Consider the following 18,425-nt stretch of genomic DNA (forward strand, 5'->3'; position numbering starts at 1 on the left):
CTGTCCTGGGTCCCCTTTCTCCTATCATTCAGGCCCAACAAAGGGTTATTTAGAAGTAGCGATTCTGGTGCCTTCAAAGGAGTTTTGAAATATCTCCAATGAACAGCATTTGGATGCTAGGAATGATCACTGAGATGACGTGCCTGATGCTTGATGACGAGCTTTTAGTTTTGTTACAGCACAACGTCCCCTGTGTTCTCAAACGCTTTCTCTCATCGGAAGTAGAGGAGGTGTGAAAGCAAGCATTGGTGAGGTATATCACCAACTGATGCCATTCTGGCCTACAGCATTATCATATCAAATGCATACTGCCTAATTTATGCACATTATGGGTAGAGACTGATGTTAAGATTGAGAGGATTTCCGCAGGGTGAGACAGTGAAACGGTATCAGGCAAAAGGCGTGTTTGTTAAATGAAAGGGTAGGTTAGGAGTAACAGAGTAGACACGTTCCTGGGTCTGGTGTTACTACTTGTAGGTGGATGAACAAAAGCTTATTTCAACAGCGTAGGGAATCACTCTGCACAACATATATTAGGACATGGACACCAGCCAAATGTGATGGAAGCCCCTTAATATTCCCGACACCTTCCTATATTGGGTAGGATATGTCTGCCCTTAACAAGTCACATCATTTATCACTAACATTCTTAATGACTCCAAAGCTGTCTGGCCCACTGAAGAAAGGTGCTGTTACTACCTGGGCCCCATTATACTTTCCAAAGTTTGCCTGATTTTCATTATGCCCTTTTTAGCTAAGGAGCGAAGTTGTGGCGATGCTTCAATACCATCGGGGATATCAGAGGCCTTTCCACCCTATCCAGAATGGCTTCAGGGTTTGTAATGGCACAGGAAGGCTCTGATTGAATTGCGGGTTATCATCGGAACCCCTCGCAAGTATGGTCATCCATCTCTGCTGACGTTACTCACCCAATTTAGAGCCGTCCAGACGGTTGACTGCTATATCTTCGATTTGCTTTCCTGCATGATGGAGGTTACTAGATTTGGATCCGGATCCTATGCTGGATTATGTCCTTCCTATATAACCACGTCTCAGCTGTCAATTTGGGGAATGTTATAGCTAAACGGAAGAAGAGTAAATGCAGTGTTCCAAATGGATTCCCATTCTCCCCTGTAATGTAAAGCACTTACCTCTGACGTCTGCAAAATCTTCATTTGGCCTAGCATGTCAGTCACATGCTGACGATACATACACCTGTCTCCTGGGGAAGGCAGGCTCGATCTACCCAAGGCACTTCCCACTACCAAATCCTCTTGACCATCCCAGCTGAGGCCATCTACTTTCTTTGCACCCTTATGTGTTGCACATGACGTGGACAGCCATGTCTTAGTGCTACCAGCTATAATTATAGGTACCGCAGAGCAGTCATTATTCGTGCCACTTTTCATGTCTTATTTTGGTATGAATGAATGTCTGTTTGCTTCGTGTCAAATAGAGGGTCCTTACACTGTGCAGATGTATCAGGGCTATGGAGTGACCCAGAAGTTTGAGTTTTCTGTATAATTTTCAGGGGGGCCTTTAGTTCAAGATTTTGAATATTTTTTAGTAATAGTTGGATTGGACATGTACCTTATTCCAAGATTATTTGTGGGCAAAGTCTCTGCTCTGTTATCATTAATTATTTGGCTATATAATGAGAAGATATATGCAATTGCAAAGTGGTGGATCAGTTTGGAGGCCACTTGTGGACCTACATTGTTTTATGATTTGACGTGACATTTTTTCGTCAATGTTTCCCTGAAGAAACTATGTGTTACAGATGTTTTTCTGTTATACTTAATCATAACATTACAGTACTTGTGCATGTACTATTCTGGGATCTCAGAATATACCTACGGCTGAATATTATAATCTGGCCGTGAGAAAAATATATTATTTGGATAGCTTCCTTAGAACGTTAAGCAGTTCAAAAAGCACAAAGGCTTGTGGGACAGGGCTTTCCATCAGACTCGGTATTGAAATAGAAATCTCTCTGCACCCTAAGTATAGGAAGATCATGGCAAGTCCCGCCTTTTAAGTACCAAAATGGGGTAAAACACTGCCACAAGAAACTCCTTAATAACCTTAGGGTAAAGTACTGTCAATCAATTTTTGAATCGTTCTTCCTATTTTTTTAAAGTATTAAATACCAACAAATAGCTGCTTCATAATGTTGGTGTGCGAAGGAATATCGTTGTAATTACAATAAAGTTGTAAGAAAATATAAAATGGTTGCGGTTGACCGCATTATGGTTTTATGTATCTACAGGCAGCCCATATATTATATTTAAATGAATTGGTCAGTAGTTGCAGAGGGGATCAGACGTGGTTCTTTGCTTTGAGAAAGAGGAGAGTAGCCACAATTACATTTAAGGGTATTACTGGAGCTTTTCTAGTAGAAACTATAGGATTCTGGTGACAATTTAAAAATTGTGCATTAAGCAAATTGGCTAAAAAGATTTCTTTCAGGCAAATGAGTGCGGAACAAACTGTATTGGGGATGATTTGGCCCACCCACATTTTTGGGTGGATTGAGGGCCTGGAAACTTTGAAACATTTAAAGAAATGATTTCTGAAAAAAGTTAGAGGGTCACCAATGAGGACACAAAAGTGCCCTGTTAGAGTGTGAAGGTGGCTGTCATTCCCAGCAGCAACCCGTAAGAAGCCCCATTTCCCTTCTGGGGCCAGGCGGGATTCTGCAGGGCAGCGAGGGGAAATTGAATATACTTGTGATCTCTTTCCATCTCTCTTAAACCAGAAAAAAAGTACAACATTCTTATTTATTTGTTGGTGTGCTGTGTGGGGTGGTAAGATGGGAAGCCATGGATATTGGAGCAGAGGAGGAGGGGACTAGGAGTGCTTTCAGGATGGGTATCACTCTTTTTACCCCCAAGGCTCGGGAGGATAACTCAGGGGCAACAAGCTCGCCTTGGAAGCAAGACAACACCGAGCACCACAGGTTTGATCCCCGGGGTCGCACTTAGAAACCGCTGGGTACTAAGCGCGTTATAAATAACCTTTCATATCATATCATAGCTAAACCAAAAACTTGTGGGTGACTTATGTGTGCACTCGCCCAGGCTTAGGTGAAGGGAAAATGTGATGCTGGCAAGGGGGTGCATTTGATTCCTGCTGTGTTAGGCTTCCTCTCCCTGATGTGGCCACCTTAGGCAGCTGGCTACTGCTGCTGTGCAATGGAAATGGCCCTGGGAGTTAGGTGGCAAAGCAATAGGGTAAAGTGGAACTCTTTGCCTTGCTGTCCTCACTGGCGTCGAAAATAACTTGATGACATTGTTTCCCTGCAGTGTCAAGAAGCACTTCTCATGGCAAAGACAGTCACTCCTAAGATGAGCATGAGGAAATAAGTTATATCTAATGTTACGGCCCGGTGGGAATAAGGGAATCATCCAATCAAAACTCTTGGTTAATCAATGGCGTTAGGGAGCCCGGAAGGATATTTTTTCTGATATTATCCTCACGGGTTCCCTAACACCATCAAGCCTAGTGAAGCAAGCAATGAAGCTGGGTTTGCAGTTTAACATGCCTGATGCAAAACTCACACATATCTTTGAAAGTCTGGTTGAGCAATAAATACAAAAAAAAACTTTACGAGGCCCCACAGAATTCTGACTGAAAATTGCATTTTAAATTTGTACTTACAAAGGAAAAATGACTGTGGTTAAAATTAGACTGGGAGATGGCATTAAATCATCTATATAGACATACATATCCACGACAGGCTGCGCATACCACATATGTCAAGATGTTCATCCTATAATCAGGGCTTCTTTAAAGCCGAGACATCATAATCCTCTCTCACATGGACAACTAGGGAATTATAAGGAGGATTCACAGGTTGGCAATTTCACTCAGCTTGGCATTTTCTGCCCATAAATGGAGATGTTTTTGCCGGTAGCCCTGATCCTGGCTTTTGGACAGCTTTTCTACTGTGTCGATCATGCCAAGGAGTTCTTTTTTCTTCCCAATTACCCCGTAATCAAAATAACTACTGACTCAACTCTGGAGCAAATAACACAGGACAAGAACGATATTTTGTTTCCATTCAAGAGCATCTTGCAAGCGCTCGTTTTCAGCTTCCAATGCCTCTTTTCACTGTTATCATCGGTTTACGAGTGCTAGCACATCTAATTTTGCTGGGATCTCTGGCAAGCATACAGTGATGCTAAACGATTAAGGGAGCAGAGCAAAATGAAGACATTTAAATACCACCGAGTAACTATGCTCACATTTCTAGATAGTCCACCTCATGATAAGCAACATTCTTTAGTATTCCTCCTTTTCTGTTGACTTTCTTTTTTGTTTTCCTGTCGTTCTCTTCACTGTGCACATGCCTGTGATGCCCTGCCCTTTTTGGTGTTGGTTATTAGGTCGCCCTTCAGCACCACCTAAAAGCCAAAACTATTGCATTGAAGTACAGAGAGCAGGAACATGGGCTGTGAAGAGGGGCACACAGCTTGTGGATGTTGCTTGACCTGTTTACTCACCCATTGACCGCCCACGCCGTGCAAAGCCCCATGGGCATTCCAACTCACTGCCTGTCGCTCCCTACCCAAAAAACACCCTCCATGGATCTCTTTGAGCTAGCTCTACCTCACAGAAACATTAAACAACAAGACTTTGTCATAAGCAAGCAGAGACGATTATGCATGTGTTGTGCAATGTATTAATTGTGGCTACTACTATTACATGTTGAACCATTCTGTTGACAATTAACCTATGGCTGGTGCTGGTTTTGATTATTGTGATCTGAAGCATTTCTATAAACATACAATGTTGGCAGATTAGACACAGTGAGACACAATGATTTGCCAAGGACCACAGACTTTAGATCAGTTTTGAAACTTGGGTTTATGACCAGTCTACAATTTAGGTATTTGACCACATATCTTCTTGGACGTAGCTGGTACAAATGTGAGTTAAAGTTGGACCTGCAAGAACACTCTGTTTAATAGAGATGGCTTAAAAAGTGCACAAATCATACAATAAATCAACCTAACTAGTATGTACATCCTTGTAGGAAATGTAAGGGCGTTTGTAGCTTTATTGTCCCCACCTGAAAGCTATCCTGCATGTACAAAAACAAAAAGTAATTTAGGCCTTAAAAAAACCACCACCGCTACTTTTTCTTTTTCTTTCAAGACTCAAGGACGCAGAACAAAAGAAACCAGGTCATAAGATCACCTGCTTGCCGTCAATGTTTTACACAGGCATGTTGCATGCTGTTATGCAGAATGTGAAGAAAACATAATTTCTGAAAGAAGTAAACCTTTTTGTGTGTTTCAAAAAGCAAAATTGGACTCAGTGGGAATTAACTAGAGAGTTTAAAATGGGTCATGGAATCTGTTTGTGCTGTAAATCTGAGGGTTTTCAGATGCAAATGTGCCTTTCAACACTTATTACCGAAGCATTAACACTCATTAGGAGGCATGGGTGTTGTGCTAGGTCTGGAAAAGATCAGGGACTATGCTAATGTGGGGACTGTCGGGACTCGGGACTAGCTAGCCGTTTGGTTGTAGCCCCTGAGCTACTATCCGGGGCAACAATCAAAAGAATTGTGGGGAGTGACAAACTTATGGACTGGAAAGGCGCTGGTTGGATTTGATAGTCCAGTACCTGTTTGTAGGCAGTTTACACACAAAATATAGACGATCCAGGTTGTTGATTGGTCAAAAACGAGTTATTTTAAGGTTTTTATTCCTTGTTGTAATCAGCAGCAATGAAAGACATCCTTGTATGTAAATATACTAATCATAGCATGATGATATGTTACACAGCCGACGCGCGTTTCAACCTTAGTCTTTTTCAAGGTCATGATCATCGACTCCACAACCGTGAGCAACGTACTTGCCGACCCGGCCACAGAACGGCTATGCAGCCATCTGGCACCCATACATGGGTAGGACCAGCCCATTAAACCTTGAAGCTCACCAAATAACTCAATTGGCCTTGAAAAAGACTAAGGTTGAAACGCGCGTCGGCTGTGTAACATATCATCATGCTATGATTAGTATATTTACATACAAGGATGTCTTTCATTGCTGCTGATTACAAAAAGGAATAAAAACCTTAAAATAACTCGTTTTTGACCAATCAACAACCTGGATCGTCTATATTTTGTGTGTAAACTGCCTACAAACAGGTACTGGACTATCAAATCCAACCAGCGCCTTTCCAGTCCATAAGTTTGTCACTCCCCACAATTCTTCTAGACAGAGGAACCACGGAGTTGGTTCCTTGACAAACTACGACTCTGGCTGCAGGTTATATTCAACCAACAATCAAATAAAGGGTGCGCAGGAGAAAGTGGGTCCCGCCACAAACTCCACTTCCACGAACACAACAATCAAAAGACCCAGGGCTATAGACGCCTCAAGCCCCCCCGCACGCCCGTCCCCAGCAACGCCTCTGTTAGAAGGAGCTCCGACAGGCAACGATCACCTAAGAAAAACATGCAAAGTTGTGCCTGCTTCCATTCATCACTTATAAAGGATGTTAGTGTAGTGCCAGAATCCTCCTCAACCTGGTTCTGGGAGCTTTGGAGGTGAACACGTGCTGTGAGGCCCCATGAGTGTGAGGCCCCGTGCAACCAGAGAGAGGCCAGCAAGAGCGCAGGGCGATATATACTAAACACTCACTATTGCCTTGTGTTTTGCATTTACATATTCTTAGGCTGGCGTGAAGCAGTGAATAGTACCAGAAGCGTTCTTCCCTGAGAGGAAAATCCCGCTTAGTGGTATCGAAAAATGTAACAATTCCGGGCCCTCTTGATTAATAGATGTGTCAGGGATCAAGTGGCTCTTAAAAATGTAAATTGAAATTCCACCTTTCTCACATTCCTTCACAGGCAAAATGTCCTTTTGGCTACAGACTTACAGCTTCATAGAATTTCCTCACTGACCTCAATGGGAAAACAATCAAGTGAACAGAAAAGGAAACACAAGCATACAGGCTATGATTTATAGAATACACCCCCTTTCATCCGGGCTTCAGTAAATCAATGTGGCAGCAGAGGGCATAATGTCTTATCCTGAGCCAGTCTGCATGAAGAGGATCACTCAGCCCAAGGCTGTGCACTACAAAACTAGCTGGATCTAAGCATGTCTTTCATCACATCAGAAAAGCTAATAAATGGTCCACAATACAATATCTAAACAATGTACTGCACCGAATTGCACAGCGGTAATGTATACTGTATCAACGAATGGATGAGTGTGTTATCTTTAACGCTTTGAATAACGCTCTACTAAAGCTATAGCCATTTTCAACTTTCGGGACATGAAAAAGTAATTTAACAGCCGGAGAGAAAGCACAAACAAGTGAACGACAATGCGTGAGGGGGACATTCTGCAATTTGTGGTCTGAGTGCTTATGCAAGTTTCTATGTAAAACATTGTACAGCAATATGGCTGACATCACTCCACACAGGAACATTCTAGCCTGATATGTGCAACCACGCATTCTTTGTAAACAAGGTTATAGCTCAAGATAGATCAAATTGAGAAATGTGTCATTACACATGAATCCTGTAAGCAAAATACACGGCAAATGATAAGGTTTATTTTCAAGCATTTGATCACAATGTGTGATGTTCAATTTTCTGGCCTCAGTTGGACCTGCAAAGATGCAAACTTGTTACCTGCCGCCGGCACACAGACCACACCAGTGACCTTTGAGCTCACAAGTGCTTACCTTGGCCTTCACTAAAAAGTAAAGGCTAGCAGTCATGGGAGGGGCATTACAGAGAACCTTCATTGTTGCAGAAGAACCCTTATATATAAACCAGCACAATGTATGGGCCGGATGTTTAGCAGCCTCGAAAGGCGCATCGAACATGTAACATCTTTTCTGCAGCTTCATACCAAGGAATTTCATTTCAACATACAATCAAGGTCCCTCTGCACTGCGGCAGACAGCCATGGAGACACGTCTGCCTTCTCTTTCCATGATTCCTTGCTAGAGAAAACACACTGCAAGAATATGGAAGAATATGCAAGTAGGGCTCGTGCCTGCTGGTTCATCCTTTCTGGTGACCTGACAACTATCAGGGGCCCGCTTCCCTTACTCCAACCACCTTACTTTCTCCTAATTATTTAGCACATGCACCAGCCCCCCGCCCTCTAGCACTCCTGCCTTTGCACCGGGTTGGCAAGCTGGGAGGGATAATTGACACCCAGAGATGCAGCTATTTCCTTTGTCTGTTGACATGCCCAGTAGGGTAGTGCAGCATCCCAGTAATCTTACTGGCCCACTCCTAACCCTTTGCTGAGGCTACCTGGCGATTGAGTGAGAAAACGCACATGTTATCGCAGTGCCTGTTATTAGATAGCAGTGTATGGTAAGTGACGATTGTATCTAAGCATTCGAAGGGACTACCTGATTTATAACATGTGAACCTGGACATCTGAATGCAATACCTGGCACTTGACATGGGTACCTGGCATTTGATGGAAACACATGGACTATGGAGTGAGTACATGCCTGACACTAGTCTTCTGCCAGGTATACCTGTTGTTTAAGCACTATGCATGGCACATGATGTGAGCACCTGGAATCAGATAGCAATAACTGGTATATGATGCTGGCATCTGTGCAACTAATGACAATAGCCGGCATAAGACCTGGGTATTTAAATGCCCTTAATGGTGTGTGATGTGAGACTTTAGGACGGGTTGGCAAAACCGGAATATGGTGTAAGTGTAGCCCATTTGATGGCAATAAAGAGGTATATGATGTGAATACCGGTGCATTGGGGAATATGTCATAGGATGAGATTATGTGACATTTAAAAGCAATACAGGACATAAGATGTGAGTGCCTGAAATTTCATGGGCATACATACCTGCCAACATAAAATAACAATGTTTCTATGCAAAATCAGAAACTATTGAATTGCCATTTCTGGTTTTGCTGGTCGTGAAATATAATTATTTAATATTGAACATGGTTTCATAATGAACTCTTTAGTCGTCCCCGCCACCTGCATCCCCGCAGCATCAAGGGTTCATGCAGCTATCTAGGACTCTGAGAATATGGCATTCAGACTAACGGTTCAACAAGCAGTTTCAACTTTGTGCCTTTAGTTTAATCAAAAAACAGTAGCACAGAAGAGCACGTAAGCACACACATTTAAGAAAAGCCATTACATATAAGCTCTTTTTTCAGACAAATTACATGCTCACAATATTACTGATCAGACTGAGAAGACTGAGACGATTATAAGGGTGTTTTATAGTCAAACATAGTTAGAATGAATGTAGATGAGCACGTTTTAGTTAAAGCAAGCCGTTCCATGCACGGCACACTTTTTGCAGTATGATTGCTGCAATGTCTAATCCACAGCTCTCACCGAGAGGTCTCCCTCCAAGCCACAGAGTGCCCAAACCCATGCAGCAATGCTCATCTCAACCTTATGATGCTCCGACCACATCATACAGGAAAAACAATGAATCGGCTGCTGACGAAGGAAAGGCCGCACCTTCAACTACTGTGCCCAGTGTACAAAGCCACACTATAGGCTAAAATTCCAACAGCTGACAGACCAACATGCCAACTAGTCAACTGAGATTCGCTGCCCAAAACCTGATTCCCATCCACAAGTCTTGAGGCTCAGGATTTGGTGAAACAAGTGTACATGCCCAGAGATCTAACTTATTGAACTAACCCTGCCCCCTTACTAGAAAGAGTTCCCAATGTTCAGGAGAGGGCGGTAACACCCCTTTTCACAATAGCCCACAAGCAAGATGATTAAGGTTTTCCTGATAGCACTTCAGTTAGTAGATTTCTAGCCTTATCGTAAGCTTTTGTCAGTTTTGCGTGAAATATTGTTCCTGATATATTTTATCAGTAAATATTCCTCAGCATCAAAGTCATGCTGAAAAGTCAAACAAGAGTCTTGTCTTCACAACAGATATTCTAATGTATAACCTGTATGCGTCAGTCCATACCACCTGTATCTCAGTCTATACTACCTTTTTGTCAGTTTCAAATATTCTTTCAGGGGCTTGAGGGCCGCGACAGCCCAGGGGAGAAACAGAAGTGTAAGGAATCCTGCAGACAAGAAAGGATAGGCAAGTGCTACAGACAGGCAACACAGACAGTGGCGTGTTTGAGAGCCTGTGAACAAGGACCCATCTTGTTCCCGAGTGCCTGGAGTGCAACTCACAGCAACCTAAGAACTGACCTGCTGCTCGAGCAAGACGGCTTCTCTGCCAGACACAGCAGTATCCAGGATCTCACTGTGTTTGAGGATGCCTGCAGTTGTGTGCCAGTCTCCCCCATGTTTGGGAGCATGTGAAAAGGGCTCATCCTGTCCCTGAGCACCTGGGTTGGGACTCACAGCACCCTGAGAGGCAAGACAGCCGGGATCCTAGTGTTTTACGCCACTGAACTGTTTGGAGCATGTTTCAAGAACTGTTCTGCACATTTGAACCAGCAGGACCCTCAGTTGCTGCTTTTGCTCTTTCCTGTTCTTCAAATAACACCAAGAAGTCTGGTTTGGCACTGCTGAACCACCAATAACTGCAAATAAGGTACTATTGACCGCTTACTTCCCCCTTGGTTCATTGTTGTGCCCTAGAAACTGGCTAGGTCACTTTGAACCCTTTTTGCTTGCAAGTACATATAGGTTTTTCAAGAACATTGTTGCTTTTGCTTGCCTTTCACCCCTGATTCATTAGTGAGAGTGCTGTATCTACCATCTTTGCTTATTCTCTTAGTTATTATTGTACATGGTGTGTTTAATTAAAGTGTATATACTTGTATAGAAACTTGATTGAGCATTCCTTTATTTTGGACTGCTATTCTTTGCTGTTTGGTTTGCTACTGAACCACATTCACACCCCTCTTAAGGGTATAACCTTCCCTTAGCCCACATTATCACATAAGGCTAAGGAAGTATATATTCTGATTGTCCCTGTTTTACCTTTCTCATTGTGATGAAGTGTGAAGGCTGACTGGGCGCTTTAGCCTCTACTCATTCTACTACTCCTGCAGGGCAGAGCCAATTCGTCACAGTGGAACACTAAAAAATGGGCAGCAAGAGTAAAGTAAACATGGATCGTTTTTGCTTTACTCTTGATGCCCATTTTAATATTACATGGCAAGACTCCTATGTTGGTGGCTAGGACAGTCTTTATATCATTTTTGCTGCACTGTAAACAATATATACAGACTGCTCCACCAACGTAGGCCACTCTTGCCTCATCATAACACAATGGGCATTAAATGTAAATCAATATAAAGGAAAACATATTCATATTTCCTTAACTCTTGACGTTCATTTTGTTATTATGTGACAGGCCTGGACTATGTTGGAGGGCCAGTCTGGGTATATTGTTTTACTGTGGCACAGTAAAAAATGAGTGTGTTCACTGTCCGTGGCTTGAATCAATTTGCTTTATTGATAAAGTTACGCAAATGAAGCAATTTCAAACTGTATTTTTTCCCTCTAATATGTGTGCTGTAAAATGTACCATTTTAACACATTGGGCCTCATTACAACAATTGTGGAATGCGTTTAACGACGCCGGTAATGGTGCCGGAGCCCTTAAACGGATTCAGCAATATTACGAGGTTTTACCAGACGTCCAGAGCGGGTCCCGCGAGGGGACCAGGGAGCTAACAACGGGCCGGTCGTAATCGGCCCGTTGTTAGCTCTCGCACCCATTCCCATTGAGCCCTATGGGGGCTCAAATGGGAATGGGGAAGGTTCGGGCCTGGGTTCCGTAAAGGAGGAATTACCAGGCCCTCCAAACTCGGAATGGCCCAGTAATTCCTATGCAGGGAACCCGGCCCGATTTTAATGAGGCCCATTGTTTCAAAAACATTTCTAGGATGAGAACACCACCCGAAATCCCGTTAGTTGGTTTGGGCTCCCAAGCTACGCTCGGTCGAGCGCACATATTTAGGGGAAATATTTAAGCCTCTTGTATTAAATAAATTCACCAGCCGCCACTGACAGTGACACACTCACCTTTGCTGCTTGTCCTTCAGTTCTGGGGCAGAATGGTGAATATGATAGTTACTGAGTCACTTGTGGCTGTTCGTTCTCAACTGGCCAAATCATAATGGTCTCCCAGAAGGATCAACATGTGGAGTATAAGTGTCTAGAAATGATGCACAATTTACATGGTTCTTCCCTCTCTCCTTATTTATGGGATGTGTAGAGTCAACCCCCCAACGCCCACAAAAATGCATTGTTGTAACAGTGGAGACTTGAAGATGTTATTTTACTTTGCTGCTGCAATATTTTAGTGGCTTGATTTAGGTACAAAAATTGTCCAGTCCGCTCCTTAATGCTCCTTGACAAATGCAAGTACTTCTTTTTTTTTTTTTTGTGAGGGGAAAGCGCAAACGCAGTCCGCCACTACAAGAAATAATGCAGTCGAGTATCCCGCATTTGGGGACATCGCATGGGTCTGCAAATCCGATGTGCAATGGATGAGCCTCACCCTGGGCGATCTGCCTTTCTGATCACAGATGCTCCCCTGCCAGGTAAGTATAATGCAAGTACTTCTTAAAATGTGTTAGAAGTAGCCCTGTGGTGAAATGGACACCCATGGACATGTAGGGCCTGATAATGGTGCAATCCCATAGGAAAACGCTCTGTGAATCAGGTCCTGTATGTGACCGCCCGGCTGAAAGGGCTAGATGGACGTTTCTAAGCTTGAAACTTTCACTTAAACTGTAATAACACAGTGACTCATCAGCCAGAAATAAATGCAGCAGTAATTGCTAACATTCGAACTGTAATTCCGTCCCAAAGCTGTGAGAGCCTGCAGGAGAGTTACCAATAATCCAAGGCAGAACAATTTGAAATATCATGTTCAATTTTTTTTTATTTTCTAGTGGGGGGGTGTGGGGGGGTGACCTGCATATTTATAATGGCAAACATTCAAAAGGCTCTATTTTTCCCTTTACGTGCAAGGTCTATCTTCAGTAATATTTAAACCCAGTGGTTTCAGCGGCAGACACAATTTTGGTTTGCTCATTTGCTATTTGGAAATAGTTAGTGCCCAAACTGGGGCATCCAAAAATAGATGGCTATTCTTGCAGGCATGTTATTTGAAGTTCCCTCGCTACACTGCCCCCTACTCTGCAAGGCCACGGAGCCCATCTGACAGCAGAAATCAACTTCTGGAAAAGCAGAGGAGGGGACTGACTTGTTCACAAACACAGCCACACATTCAGTGTAAAATGCAGACCACCACTGCTTGCTTCTCGTATTCTTACACTTTGGGCCTGATTCACAAAGCGATTTTCAATGGGAAGATCCTATTGAAAAACGCCCTGTAAATCTGGCCACCTGTCTCTTTTCCTGCATGTCTCTTATTGTCATCCATTCCGGAGGACCTGGAGGTTGCCAAAGATGTCAGTGTACAGAATGGACTACTCAGGGGTTTTCATTCATGCAGCCCAATGTTGCTTTATTAATCCACATTTGTCAGTGCGGTCATCACATCATCCCCATTTTTAAAATCGCTAGTTTCAATAGGACTGATGGCTGGGAACAGACAGCTATTATGGTTGTCATAAACGTAGATGACGTATTCGTTTCATATATTAGTTGCATTCGTATGTGGACCAAAAAGGGGTGTCCGTTCAGACAACAGCTGGACATTTGGTGTTACAAAAACACTTGCATGCTGTGACAGATGCAGATGTTCTTTTCGTTTTAAAACCAGTTTACAGTATTTATATCGCAAGGACAATGCAGGCCTTCCCCAGGATGTGATATGTATAAATAAATAATTATATGCAAAAAATGAGGGCTTTAATCCAAAGAGCTACTTATGGTTACATAGTTGTGTGACTAGATGGGTAAACGATGTACTCATGGCATAGGTCCAGGTCATTTCTTTTTCTTTGGCACTCAGATTCTAATGTGAAGCAACATTTATTTCTTAACAGACATGATTTCATGCAATTAATAACATGCAGGTGGCGGTAGATTGCTGTCATGTGTGCTTACCGTCTTCGCTGCCATGTACTGAGAACAAATCAGGACTTAATTCTCGAACACCCCAACAAGTAGTGTCAACCTACTCGAAGGGGCATTATTGGGTTACATTCGTGTTTAAATATGTATTTATTAGGTTTGGAAATGAGAGTAAAAGACATATCTTTACATAAGCACAATGGCTGTCACAACAATCTCAACATTGTGTGCCTTACAATGGCAAAAGAGAAGCAAAATCAGAACCACTAACCCGGGATGGTAGGGAAGTAATGGGACAGCAAGAGGGGATGGCACAAAGGGCCCAAAATAACAGCTGAACATATTGCAGATGATCTGTGTACATAATCTGCAATTATTATATACGTCAGGAGGGTTCTGGCTCTTCAGATGTTTTTTTTTAGTTTTTTTTTTTTAACTACAGCTCCCATGATCGCTCATCATTCAATATGGGGACTAGTGCTGATGGGAGTTGTAGTCCAAAACATCAGGTGATCCATAGGTCTCAGGCCCCTGAGGTGGTATACAGAATGAGGTGTCATGGATCGAAGTGATACCAGCAGATCATTCTGCTGCTCCTTTAAGGAAAAGGAAGTGCTTCTCCCGGGCAGTCTTGAAGCGAATGCAGTCGTGATACATTTAACGCCAAATGTTAGAAGGAGTCACAAAACAGGGAGGTTGAGGACTGCCTATGATCTGTGGGGTAACTGTCTGTTTAGTGAGACATGGAGTTAGCCAGGCAAGGGGGAATTAGCCCATTGATAGATAAGAAGACAAAAAGGAGGAATTTATTGAGACCACGATTGAAGACAGACAGCCACCCTTTGTGGAGGTAGTGCACAAGATTTGATGAGCACTGAGGGAGTTTGAAGAGGGTGTGCGTAGCAAAGTTGAGCACTGTGTCGCGTGGGATAAAAGAGTAGAGCGGGTATGCCAGGATGAAGCTGGAGCAACAATGGTGACCAGCGTTAAATCTACTGCCACATGGTTTGCAATGACCCTGCTTTATAGCAGAGTAAAAAGGTATCACCAGATAAGCACTTCCTCTCTTCTGGTGCATTCTGTTTCTGTACTAGTGTTTCATCTTGCAGTCATTTTACCGATTACCAGTCAAATCTACCTGCAATCGAGGAACCAAGAGAAGAGCATTATCGTGCACATCGCTTGCAAGGGACATATCACCTTCTATGAAATGTCCTGAATTTGCATGCAGGAGAATTGCTCTCTTGCAGAATTTACTTGTGAGGGTGACATGAGGGAGCAGGTCAGTGCTATTGAAAGATGTCTTTCAATGGATGATGTTCACTGTGCGGTGAGGTAGACTTTGGAGGGCTTGTCAATGTTTCACCGTTGGCACTTCTAAGTACAACAGCAACTTGACCCATAATAAGGTCCTCATCTGAAGCTCAAAATGTTCTATGAATGGTCCCATACCCCTTGAACTGCATCCTATAAAATGGCAGACACTTTCCGTTCTGCTGCCCTTCCTCTTGTTCTATGTACTATTGTCTCGGGAGGATAGCTCAAGGGCAATGTGCTCGCATTGGAAGCAAGACGACACGGAGCAGCACAGGTTTGATCCCCGGGTCCGCGCTTAGAAACCTCTGGGTATTAAGTGCATTATAAATAAACAATCATATCATACTATAGAAGGACAGATCTGTGGGCGCAGATGTGTGATATCAATTTGGTCTTGATCCTCTGCACCCACTCATCACAAGTCGCCTATTTACATAGGCAACTTGGAAGGGGCAGAAGGGGTTGGTTGTGGGCCCCATGGATCCACAGTCAGCCCTTCCCTACATACTCAAGAGATTAGCAAACCCCTGACACTTGAATGTACATTAGCCAACTGACCCAACGTGAGCGTGGGGCTGTTATCAAGCTCCCACTCAAGCTCCCACACAAATGCGCTTTGCAAGTACCCATCACTTCAAACTCATTATTGACCAATTCCATTGCTGCACAACAGGTGAAAAGCAAATTAAATGCACAGCTTTTTTGTATTTGCCAGATTAGTGCTGTCAACCCCTAACATCATTGCACTTTTCCTTGCTCCTGGCCTGTGACTGGGGAGGCCAGATGCAGGGGTAAGGAGAGCGCATTGTTGTGAATCAGGGTGCCCTTTGATCTGTGCCAGAGCTGTCTGCACCAACAGTTTATGCCTATGCTGATTCAAAGAAGGGAATATGCCTGGAGTGAAAAATTGCTCTGCAGGAGTAGATTCACTTTTGTGAATCAGCACAAGTGTAACATTTGTTTATTTTGTTGAGTTTTCCTGTGGGTGTCCCTCAAGGATTAGTCCTTTGTTGACTTCTCTTCACCCTACATACCTCCTCCCTTGGCAAACTCATTCACCCTTTTAGCTTCATCACTCCTTCACTGACAATACTCTCCTTCCCCTCTCTTCAACCGTGCAATCTCCCAATGCATAACTCAATGCATAGCCGTCATCGGCCACTAGGTGGCTCTGCGCTGCCTCATGCTAAACACCTCAAAGACAGAAATCATCTTTCTCCCCGCCTCCAATGCCTTCCCCAGTCTCCCATCTCTTTCCCTCTGGCCTCCTCACCCCTCACCCATAGCTCTCATCATTCGGGCTCTCGTTGACAGGGGCCTGAAGCTCTGCCATTTTATCATGGCCACTGCAGCAAACTTTAGAAAGAAACACCCAGACCTCATGCACCATATAAAACCCTTATCTCCACTCTTGCGCACAGCAAACTGGACCACAGTATGAGACTACTTTTTGGTTTACCCCTCTAGTCTATTGCTCCTCCAAACAAGTCCTCAATTTAGCAACATACTCCCTGTTCAACCTACCCAGATAATCCCCAACCCTCTACATGCAATCACCAGGATGGATGGGTTTCCATGCACAATTGTTTTCTCTTTTAATTCCTGCAACTCGTCTATAAATCCGTCCATGATCCCCCAGTACCACACCAAAGGCATCCCACTTTACTGTCTCCAAGGCTGTGTTCCTTGACTCTTCACAACCTATCACTACCCCCTGTGATTCCCTGTTCAGCCTCCTCGTTTTGCTCCTGTTCCCTACTTGCCCCACTCCAGTGGAACACTCTCTCCCCACTCATCAAAGCCGTCTCTTCAGTGGAACTCGACATAAAGAGGCTCAAACACCACCTTCTGCCAATGGAAGCAGCCTCCCAAGCTCTTTCCCTGTACTGTCTACAACTAACCTCCCAACCTACCTCTCCTGCATTCTGACCTCAGAGTTCTCTAGGTAACTTGCAAATATGTAAATACTGCCTCAGGCTCTTGATGTTACGAATGGTTTATGTTCACATCCATATGTCTTCAGAAAAGCTATATGTCATGCAATCCAACAATGTGTTTAGCTAAAGTTATCTGACCCTAGGAATGACCACTCTTTGTTATTGCTTAGTCTGTAAGTCATTTCTGTTCAAAATAACACCCTGCTATTAAATAAATACAATACACATCAAATAAAAATGTGCATGGCCACACACGAGTGAATCAAACACTTTTAAGAACCGGGCCCTAAAAAGTGATCCAAGTGAGCGAGAACGGTCGGGAGCGGTGTTCCACTACTTTCATTTTTTTCAGTTTACCATTCCTCTACTTTTTACAAACATATTCACCATTCTAGATCGAGGATTTGTCCAAACATATCCCTGTGCAATTGTAAAGTTGTAATAGGAGCCCTAGTTACCAGTAACTTAGACTATTGCAATAGCCCGGCCGCAACACCTTGTCACATGTTGCACTGTGCTTCCGCCTACGCTCTCCCCTGCCGAGACCCCACTTCCACTACTTTTTTTCAGTACACGTCTACCGCTGGCCCTAAATCTTCTTAGTCCAACTATTTAAAAAATCATGCAATACTTTTGAACTTTTTGGTCCGAAACCCGCCAACATTCTCTATGGGGCACTTAGTCTCTCACCCACAACGCGTTCCCTATTCCACATGGCACTGCTGTTATAAATGATCCTCGGATACCCTCTGTTTCTAATCTGGCACTGGTATACCCAGTGTGCCTTTGCATTAGAATAGTGTTCAAGTTATTGCGTCCACATCTGGGGAATCCAGGCCTAATGGCTTGAAGTAAATGAAGCACAAGAAACAGCCGTGACATTAGTCTGCCGTGCACAGTCTTGGCAGTTAAACAATCTGTGCTCCTGTGCTGAAACCCAGCTCCTGCGAGACTGCTAAATGCATAACCACAATGGCAGCCGTCGGCATTACATCAGTAGTTTCCACACCGTGACCCACGCACAATCCCCCGGGTAGGGATGGAGGGCGCAGAAGAAACACGCTTAAGGGGATATTTATTGGGAAAAAGAAAATGTACATCATCTGAAAATAAGTTCAGAGTTCAGCTTCATGCAATTAGTTTTCATATTCGAATTTAATATAAGAAAGCTGCATATATTCATGGTTATTTTAAACGGCACATCCTGAAATGTA

At 43.5% G+C, this 18,425-nt stretch overlaps 1 protein-coding gene and 1 non-coding gene across 7 annotated transcripts in view; both read right to left on the reverse strand.

Annotated features, from left to right (window-relative positions):
- FAT3 (FAT atypical cadherin 3) overlaps positions 1–18,425 on the reverse strand; it is a 1,069,235-nt gene that overhangs the window by 901,994 nt on the left and 148,816 nt on the right. The gene's annotated exons all lie outside the window — the stretch shown is intronic.
- Positions 12,358–12,521, reverse strand: LOC138528920 (U1 spliceosomal RNA). The gene has a single exon (XR_011284319.1). It is a non-coding gene; the product is annotated as a U1 spliceosomal RNA (small nuclear RNA).

This window comes from Ambystoma mexicanum, chromosome 7q (genome assembly GCF_040938575.1).
Source record: "Ambystoma mexicanum isolate Mex_15411 chromosome 7q, UKY_AmexF1_1, whole genome shotgun sequence".
In the NCBI taxonomy this organism is placed as follows: Eukaryota; Metazoa; Chordata; class Amphibia; order Caudata; family Ambystomatidae; genus Ambystoma; species Ambystoma mexicanum.